This window comes from Gossypium hirsutum, chromosome D12 (assembly GCF_007990345.1).
Source record: "Gossypium hirsutum isolate 1008001.06 chromosome D12, Gossypium_hirsutum_v2.1, whole genome shotgun sequence".
Lineage (NCBI taxonomy): Eukaryota > Viridiplantae > Streptophyta > Magnoliopsida > Malvales > Malvaceae > Gossypium > Gossypium hirsutum.
The window spans coordinates 8,046,809-8,058,058 of record NC_053448.1 but is presented as its reverse complement, the minus strand read 5'-3'; the positions used below and the strand labels follow the sequence as shown (position 1 = coordinate 8,058,058).

General features: G+C 32.4%; 1 long non-coding RNA gene across 1 annotated transcript; it reads left to right on the top strand.

Moving 5' to 3' along the window:
• The first annotated feature begins 9,098 nt into the window (after positions 1 to 9,098).
• LOC121224654 (uncharacterized) lies at positions 9,099 to 10,055 on the top strand. The gene is made up of 2 exons (XR_005922307.1): positions 9,099 to 9,158; positions 9,748 to 10,055. It is a non-coding gene; the product is annotated as an uncharacterized lncRNA (long non-coding RNA).
• The last annotated feature ends 1,195 nt before the right edge of the window (positions 10,056 to 11,250 follow it).

Here is an 11,250-nt window from a genome sequence, read left to right as displayed (position 1 = left end):
CAATTTTGGCATATTGCTTTCCAATTTTAGGGAAAATACTCGTTAAAAACTATTTATTTTGTATAGAAAAACACTTCAGTGATTACTTCATTTTGCAGCGAAAGTTTCTAAGTTATTAAACTCTGAAAACCATGACTCAGTTTGTAAAACATATAATTTTGCAGATTAAAGATATTAACTACTAAATCCGAAAAAAATAAATAACGAAAAATAACGTCCAAAATAGTTTACAATCCAAAAAGTCTGAAAAAGTCCATGTTAAACATTAAGTCCTTTTTAAAATATTTTTATTACAGAGAATCCAACCTAAGCTACTACGCGCCATCCAATCTTAAGTTTGTTGTAACACCCCTAACCCATATCGGTCACCAGAATAGGGTTACGAAGCATTACCGTACAAATGGAACATTTAAACATACATTTCATACATGATCATAAAAACATAATAAAACAATCATTCACATACATATTGTCCCTTAACTGAGCCCTCGAGGTCTTAAAATTACCTTAGAAGCGATTCGGGATTAAATTGGAAACAATTTACAAAACAGGGGTCACACGTCCATATCTCAGACCGTGTAACATTCGAAATAGCCCCACATGCTCGTGTACCAAGTCGTGTGTTAGGCCGTGTAACTGTCTGACTTGCATGCAATAAAACCTAGGAGACACACAACTGGGTCATACGTTTGTGTCTCAGGCCGTCTGGACATGAATTTTCCCAAAATCAAGCAATTTCCAACATCAACTCATGCATCAACCTAAAGACCTATTATCAAAGCAGCATAACATTACCAAAACATACATATAGAGGTGTTCATGGGTCGGGCCGGGCCAAGCCCAAAAAAATTTTAGCTTGCTTCCTAGGCCCGGGCCCGGCCCGGCCTGGAATATGGGCTTAATATGTTGCCCAGGCCCGGCCTGTGGAAAGAATATGAAGCCCGGGCCCAGCCCGATTTTTTTTGCTGAAAACTAATATTAAAATTAATTGTTATTAAAATTATATCAAATATCAAATTATATTTTTTTTGTATATAATGAAAAAAAATAAAATAAGATTACTTATTTGAAGAACAAAATGCATAGCTTTCATGTTATCTATAAAATTTATGTTAGAATTGATGTAGTATTATATTCTAAGTTTTGATTCTTAATAAATAATGAACCTCATGTCCACTAGAGTTGTTTAAAAAATTACCAACTAATTGAATTTAAATGTTATTTAATTGTATATAATTACACAATTGTGACATTTAGGTAACAATCAATTCTTAAAAAAAGAGAATAAAAATAAAAATGATTATACAAGTAATTAGGACTAGCAACATATTATCATTGGGCAATAAGTAGCATATTATCTATGCATAATAACATAATTAAATTAAATATTCTGTTATTGCTTTTAAGCTCCAAAAAAGTTCGGAAATTGAATGGAGAAGCAAAGCATACAAATATTTGCTCAACAACTTTTTTCTCTTTGCGAATTAGATAGCGAACTCAAAACTTTCCCTTCAAATCACATATACATATTAAATCATATTAAATCACTTTGAGTTTTATCATTCACTAATTCTAGTCATTATATAAATCCCAATCTCTAATTTTTCTTCAAACTATCTTTGAGATAAGAACATAAGTTAAACCCCACAAGTACACATACCTCCAAAGTCCAAAATGACTTTGGAAAATTAAGCAACAAACCATAATATTCATACATTAATCCATCAACATATTTAATTTCATAACAAATATAAATTCTAAGCTAAATTAAATTTTAAACATTTAGAAAGAAATTATCTTAAAAAGCTACCGAAGAAACATCATCATCCTCATCGTCCTCATCGTCCTTTTTGCAACCAATTTCTAACATTAAATAAGAATAAATAATTAGATAATCAAATTGATGAAAAAATAATATAAAATTCGAACAATAAAATGAGAATAATAATTACCTGCTAAAAATCCCTTAGCTCGCATCCAATCATCCAAGCAAACAACGGCTTGAACCGTTTTTGGCTTAAGTGAACTCCTCAAAGGTGTGATAACTTTCTTACCCATGCTAAAAGCTAATTCGGAAGCTACAGTCGATATTGGAATTGCCAAAAGATCACTAGCCAATAATGAAAGCTCATTGTATCGAACTGAACTTTTGCTCCAATAATCTAAAACATCTATTTGACTATTCAACTCAAGCTCCGGTTCTTCCAAATAAATGTCCAACTGTGACTTTTCACTCCTAGTGCTAGATTCATTTAAATACCGTTTATAATCATCACTCTCATCAAAATATCCAAGTTAAATGAAAATTCAATTTTAACAAATTGGAAATAAACTAGTAATTTTAGAATACCTAACCTATATCCTTCCAATTTCTAATTGATGCCTTCGATACACCAGAATATATGAGAAAAACATGAAAATACATAAATATTTAAATTTATAGGGCAACCGAAGCACAGGTGAAATAGCAAGTCTAATGTTAAGACTGGAAGGGTTATTCTACACCCATTCCCCTTCTTTTAACCCTAAGTCTTAACAAATATTAAGGTTAGGTTATGGATACCGGGGGGAAAAGTAAAACAAAATCATTATTCATACACTACTGCGATATCAGAGAAAGAAAAAATAAAACAAACTTATATTTACAGCAACTACAATAGATCAAACTTATATTTATAGTAAATATCAGAGAAAGAAAAAATAAAGAAAACTAACCTTTGATTTTGGAAAGAAAAATGATTGGAGGTGGACCGGTGGTGGAGGACTACTGCCGGAGTTGAAGGTGAAGGTTGAGAAAAAAAATGGAGGGCTAGGGATTTGTAGAAGAGGGAAATAGGGGAAATGGCCTGGGAGTGGAGGGGGGACGGGATTCACATTCACGGGAAAGAAATGTGTTTAAAAAAATTTAAAAAAAAATTTAAAAAATATATATTATATTCGGGCCGAGCTGGGCCCGGGCCCAAAAAATTTTGCCCGAGGCCTGGCTCATTTTTTAAACGGGCCTCGTTTTTTGCCCAAGCCCATATTTCGAGCCTATATTTTTACCCAAACCCTCCCATATTTCGGGCGGGCCGTCGGGCAGGGCCGGGCCAGGTTGCCCTGTCCATGAACACCTCTACATACATATAATGACCAATTTAATGGTCCCAAATCAATCAACCAATCAATATGCCAATCAAGGCACCTCAAATACAAACATTTAAACTTACCTAAACATGCATTTATTTGATCACATTTCCATCATCAAACCTAATTCAACTTCTAACAAATCATACCACAAATATGACCGTTACTATTCCATTACAAAACATGCAACATGATGTAGTCACAATGACAAACTAACAAGGCATCAAATATACCAACAGAGTTAACTTACATAACGTATACTTACCAAATCACTTTCAAACCATTTTCAAACTATCATCAATATGCCAAGTGTATCATGTCAACAAGCACATTAAAGTAATCAACATCACATAACTTGGTAATGTATCAAGGTGTACCAAACCAATATAGCTTTCCAAAGCTTACACATACCAAAACATCATTAACACACGCACTATAATACCATTACAAATCGTCCTATACATGCCATTATAAACCGTAACCAAATTACTCAAAAACTGTCGATTTTTCCTCTGGATAGTGTGATAGATCTCCGATGAACTTCCAACCGATTGAACTTCTAATAATATGTAAAGTAAAGGAAAAATAATTACGTAAGCAATGAATGCTTAGTAAGCTCGTATAAACTTTAAACATAATAATCCATTTCAATAATGAAATTTATAGGATAAATATAAACCTATATCAATGCCATAAGATTTATAAAATTATATAACCATCAACTTGCAAATGAGTAAGTCCATCAACATCACGTATATTTTTCATTCATAACATAATAGGATTTTATAAGACACATTACGCAATCATCAACCTTTTCATAAGATTATGAACCATTCCACTTACTTATACTTACTTTCCATTCCATTCCAATTGTTTAACATAAGTCTAAACAACATTATCAATTCACGACTTAGTGTATTTATCCATGATATAGGTAAATTCATTCATAGCATAAGTAGATTTCTCATATATAAGTACAACATTTAACTCATAAATCCTTTTATATCATCATATTATATCTCAGTTATGAACTTACCATTTCATTCCCTTTTCTTACCAGTTTCATTTGCATAGTACAAAACATAACATAAAAATCAACCATACGTGTTCCTGTCATCCACAATCTCAACCGGTGAATTGTAACATTCAATTCAAACTCGAGTATATGATAAGTCCATCAAAATCACTAAACAAGTTACCTTACCAAAATTTACAATCCGATGAACGAATTACGGATACAAGTACATCGATAATCCAACCGAAACATACCAGATGCTCATAAGAGCTAATCTATCTAAAACACACCAATGCTCATAAGAGCTATCCATCTGAAACACACCAAAACAAATAGTATAACACGAGAGTTCACAAAAAATGCTAAACCTCGGTCCATTCGGGAAAACAGTTTCCACAACAACCTCCACTCCAATCCCCTATAACACATCATATCTCTATTGTACTTTACCCCACGTTTAATTCGATCCAAATAATGAATTTCAAAAATTTTTCTCAAATAACTTACACTTTTATAATCATACTATTTCATATCATCTAATATATCATAGATATGCTAAACTTTAAACTGCATGAACTTACTTGACTAATTTGTAGCAATGACTAAGTATATGGGCTATTTGGTAATTTTCTCTTCTCCTCGATTTTCAATTCATTAATTCAAATAAAAAATCCAATTCATTTTATGCAATTAAGTCTTTTTTGATATTTTTACAAAATTACCCTCAACTTTTTTATTTTTATTCAATTTAGTCCATATTTCCTAATCATGCAAATAAACTAATTTTATTGAAAACTCATACCACCCGAATGTTAATAGCTTCCATTACAGCCCATATTTGTAACAATTTCACATCAAGTCCTTGACTTATTATTACTTTAGCAATTTAATCCCTAAACATTTAAATCATTAAAAATTACTTAAAAATACTTATAAATAACTAATACTTCAAATTCATCATTTAACATCTAAAATCACAAAGATTCGTCAATGGTAACATTCAAAATCTTTAATAGATTCAAAAACGAAGGTACGAGCTAGCTGGACCTAGTTGCAATGATATAAAAAACATAAAAATTACAAGAAAACGAATCAATTTTACCTCCCATACAAAGCCAAGAAGTAACCAAAACTCCTTAAGTAAAAAATGGTGCTTTTGGCCAAAGGTCGAAGAAAAATGAAGAGAATTTGATTAATGTTTCAATTTGTTTCATTAAATTTTAACTTCTTTACAATTTTACCATTATACATACCATTCTTTTTATCATTTTTCATTTCAATATGCCGTCCAACATATTGAATATGGTTAAATTACCACTTAGGTCCTTTCTCATTTATTAATTAAGCCATTTGATTATCTAAATTTTATAATTACTATATTTTATACCTTTTACAATTTAGTCCTTTTTAATTAATTAACTATCTAAACATTAAAATTTCTTAACGAAAATTTAATACAACCTTAATAATACTCCGTAAATATTTATTAAAATATTTACAGCTCGATTTATAAAAATGAGGTCCTGATACCTTATTCTTTAAAACCACTTGATTTTAGGGTCATAACACTTGAACCTAATTGTTCTCTCAAATAGCATAAATTACCAGTTCAAAATTTATTTTAATACCATATTTGACTTGTAAATATTAAATAATAATATTTATGAACTCACTTGTCAGATATGTGGCCTCGAAACCACTATTTTTGACACCACTAAAAAATAGGTTGTTATATTTGTTAATTACCTTAGAGAATAAAAACAAAGGGTGAGATAACGAGCTTAGTGTGTAACTCAACTGAAACTAACAGAACAAAAATCAAAATAATAGAAAAATAGTTACAAATTCAAATTCAAATTCGATTTCAGATGCAGATACAAATTTAGTTACAAATGTATAAATAGATACAGATTTAGATCCTACCCCCATTTGCTACACACCATCTCTGTCCATCCCCACACACCAATTAGGGTAATAAATATTCATCCAACCCTACACACCTATAAGTGAGCGTATGTCACTTTTCATAATTGCGCAGTCAAGCTACCAGAAATTGTACGGTAATCCGCCAGGATTAGATAAGTGTGGTCAAGCCACTAGAATAGATATGTGGTCTAAACCACCAGATAAGATAGATCATTAAACTGCCAACACTTCCTCCGTCACATTATTATCCCACCCTAATGCACATGTAGAACATAATACGTACTCAGATGCATATAGATGAGTCATGGTTTGAGTAATCAGAACATGCTAACAAAATTACCAGATTACTGATCAAAAATGAATTTCACATTATTGGAATACTTGCAGTAATTACACATGCATTATTCATATCACAGACATCACATAAGAAGTAAAACGAAACACACAACAGGCCCTACAAAGTAGCTAACATCGAGTCGTACTTCAACTATGACCCTAACCAAAATTTAAAAGGAAAATTGGGCCCACACACCCGTGTGGCCCACTCGGCCAAACTAGCCTAGCCCGTGTGGCCGACACGGCCATGTGATGTGGACAGTGCACTTTTTGGCTTTGTGTCTTTCGTAGTTTTTTGGGATTTCCATTACACACTTGGTCGTTTCTAAACCTCGACTCAATAGCACACTTCCAGACCATAAAATCATCATTCTACTTGAAACAGTTAATGATGACATACAAAATTCGATGAATAATTCGGCCACGAACGCTAAGCATTTAGCCTTAAACACCAAAAATTGGCCCTTAAAAGACATTCGTTCACATACCCTTAAAGAAACTATAACTTCCAACAAAAACTAAATCGCCGAAGGAGTGTTTGTCTCAAGATTCTCACCTAAAAGCATGATTTCAAAATAATTAAACCTACCCACATAAAATAGTCAAATATCTTACATGAAACCAATAACAATGCACTTACGCAATAAACGAATGATACTAATAAAGAACTTTGCTTACCACACCGGAACTCCCTAGCTACACATGACCAACACGGAAACTAGGGAATGAAATGTAAAAAAAATTGGCAAGAACAAGAACTAAAATGTTAGAATTATGGGATATAGGAACAAAAAGTAACAAGTGAAAAGACAAACAAAATGATGAAAACCAAAAGTAAAGAAACGATTGTGGAAATTAGGGAGAGTACAAAGAAAATGAAAAAAGAGGAATGGTGGAAAAAATGGACGTCAAAAATAGGAGAGATTTTTGGGGAAATTTCTTTATTATTATTTTTAAAAAAAATATGATAAAATCCTATCTAATCCAATTTTTGAACAACTTGTCAGCTTACCCAGGAGTTTGAATTTAACCCAGACACTACCACATGGGGTACATGTAGGAAATTGCAGAAATATTTTCGTTTTATATGCGCAAGGATTCAAACACAAGACCTTTAGGTAAACTAAAGCCTTGCCACTAAACCAACAGGCTCATTCTTGTCATCAGTTGAGCGAAAATTAAATATAAGGCAGATGTTCAAGGATAAGGGTTGGGACAAAAATAGAAAAAGTTTAAGGAAAATGACTCGAACCCAAAACCTCACACATACAAGCACAACGCTTAACCACTGAACCAAATAATTCACTTCACAAATTCTAACAATTCAAAAACACAAATTTTGGGGTGTTATAACTCTCCCCTCTTTAAAGAAATTTCGGCCTTGAAATTTACTTGAGTCAATCAGATATGGTATTGGTGTCGAGTCGAGTCCTCTCGTTCTCATGTGGCTTCCTCTGTACCATGATTCTGCCACAGAACCTTAACCAATGGAATAGTCTTCTTTCTTCAGACCTTTACATCTCGATCCAGAATCTGTACTAGATCCTTCTCGAAAGTCAAATCTGGTCTCACCTCAATCTCTTCAATAAGCATAATATGATATGGATCAGACATGTACCATCTGAACATAGAGACGTTGTAACAACTTGTTTTTAGTGATGTTAGAAATAGTGGTCAACACCACAATTTCGATCAGTGAATTATTATTTTATTATTTATTTCATGTCACAGATGTAACAGCCCGTTTTCTAGTGGTGTCAGAAATAGTGGTTTCGAGGTCACAAATTTGACGAGTAAGTTCGTAAATGTTATTATTTAATATTTACGAGTCAAATATGATATTAAAATAAATTTTTAATTGGCAATTTATGTTATTTGAATGAATAATTATGTTCAAGTGGTATGACCCTAAAGTTAAGTGATTTTAGAAAATGAGGTATCGGGACCTCATTTTTATAAATCGAGTTGTAAGTATTTTATTAAATATTTACGAAATGTTATTAAGGTTGTATTAAAATTTAGTTAAAAAATTTTAATGTTTAGATAGTTTATTAATTAAAAAGGAATAAATTGTAAATGATGCAAAAGTTTATCGCTATTAGCTTACTCACATTAATTGGGTAAAGAACCATAAGTTAAGGGTTTTAAAAGGTAAATATACCTTGTTTATACTAGTGTACGGTTTCAAGGTGTGGATTAGCTAATTTATAAATGTTAAAATAGTTATTTAGTAAGTAATTTAAAAAAATAAAATTAAAACATGTCTTCATCTTTTATTTTGGTTTTCAACCGATTGAAGGCGGGAAGAAAATTCATTGATGATAGCTAGGGTTCCGCCAACTCTTCTCCATGCATGCTTGAGATTTTGAGATCAAGAACGAGAGGAAAATCGAGGAGAAGAGAAAAAATTTCAAATAGCCCCTGTACTTAGTCATTGCTACAATTAGTGAGGCAATTTTGTATGAACTATAATCATTATAATGTTAATTAAATTAAATGCTTACTGTTTTGTTTTTAATGTAAAAGAATTAATATATATATGTGAATGTATCCACATTATGACAAATTGACGGATATCGAGTCCCGGTTGAACCTTAAGAATTCTTAGGATACAAAAGACATGTCATTAGGGATTTCATGTTTCAGGTGCTGGTCTTGAATGTCCTACCGATGGCTGAGGTCCTGTATTTGTTGTGAATTCTCCACAGCTCATGTGAGCAGTATCGTGTAGCTTACATTCTGACCCACAGCTCATGTAAGCAAACCCATTTCACAGCTCATGTGAATAATGATATAAATGAAAGGTTATGATTATATGTAAAGGGACACTTTGTGTGAGCTTTCCCAAGTATCTGATGTAATTCTAGATGGTTCAACGAGTAAGAAAATGAATAGAATAGTAAGTGACTTAATGGAACGGTTCATAACTATATGAAAAGGTTGATGCTTATATCATGTATCTTATAAAATCTACTTATGGTATAAATAAGCTTATATGATTGTCAATGAATCTACTAACATGTGAGCATGATGATGCTAGAATAGGGCGATATTAAACTCATGGTATTAGAAACGGTAAGTAAGAAAATGGAATGAATCATGATCGTATATGACGATAAATTAAATGTTATGTTTATATATGGTTGATTTCATATGTATCATGAACAAGTATACTAACTTGTGAGTTTGATGGTGTTATATAGGCTTTTATTAAGCTTATGGCATTGGTAAAGGTTTATAATTATTCCATAAATTTCATTATTGAAATGGTATGTTATGTTTAAAGTTTTTATGAGCTTACTAAGAATTCATTACTTACGTAGTTATTTTTCTTTGTTTTATAGATTATCGAAAGCTCAATCGGTTGGAATTTCGTTGGAGGTCTATCATACTATCCAGTGGCCAATTCGATAATTGTTGAGTAATTTGGCTAAGGTTTATAATGGCATGAATAGGGTGCTTGTAATGTTATTATGGTGAATGTGCTAATGATGTCTTGGCAGGTATAAGCTTTGGAAAGCTATATTGGTTTGGTACATTTTGATCCCTTACCAAGTTATGTTGTTTTGGTAACTTTATAATGCTTGTTTATAAAGCTCTCTTGGCATGTTGATGATAGTTTGAAAATGGTAATTGAGCATGTTTCTGCCTTGATGTTTCTGTGTGGTTTATGGACTTATAATGTTTGTTTAGGTAAGTCCTTTTGGTCATTTTTGAAAATGAAGGTGTATGGCTTGTTGGTAAGATTTGTTGGCTTGAAACTGGTCAATTGTGATGTGTTTTAGGTACATAACAGTATGAGGCTATTATGGTATGTCTCAAATGGTTTGGAAATGGTTAAATGTGGTATGTTTTAGTACCTAAATGGACTAGATTTATATGCACGAAATATGACATATGAACTTGTTTATGTATGCGATATTTGGATATTAATTGTGGTGCCTTTGAATGACATATTGGTTGGTTAAATTAGGATATCGGGAATGGCATATATATGTGTGTGTGTGTGTTTAGGTGAGGTTTTGATGCTTTGAAAGTGTGCATTATTGGTCTAAATGTTTATGTATGGAATGGTCTTGGAAACGGCTTATTTTTGGTAAATTTGGGTCCACACGGCTTGAAACACAGGCGTGTGACTCAGTCATGTGAGGCATTTGGCCTGGCAACACGACCGTGAATCATTTGATGAAATCCTTAAGGTGCAAGTCAGTAAGTTACACGGCCTGGCACATGGGCATGTGACATGGTCGTGTGACCCTACTCAGAGAGTTAAACGGGTGAGGACATAGGCTGGGACATGGCCGTGTGTCCCTAGTTCAAGGGTTACGTGGCGTAAGACACGAGCGTGTGTCTCAACCATGTGAAGTGCACAGCCATATGACTCCTGTTTTACAAATTTTGCAACTTTTTCCTAAACTTTCCAAATGGTTTCAAATTGGTCTCGATTTGCTTCTAAGCTATTTTTAAAGCCTCGAGGGCTCGATTTAGGGATAATATGCATGTGTATGAATGATTTATTATATAATTTAAATTATTGAATGTTAAAATGTTACAATGTTTTTTATTGAACTGTAATCCTCTGTAACCCTAATCTGACGACGGAGACAGGTTAGGGGTGTTACAACGGGATTATATTAAGGTCGTATTAAAAGTTTGTTAAGAAATTTTGATGTTTAAATGGTTAATTAGGTAAAAAAGACTAAATCGTAAAAAGTGTAAAAGTTGATTTCTATTAGTTAAAGGGGTACAATGGCTACGGAATCTTAAAATAAAATACTTGAATGGTAAATATACCATTTAAAGAGTTAGTGGATATGCATGGATAGGTTTTCATGAAATTTTGATAA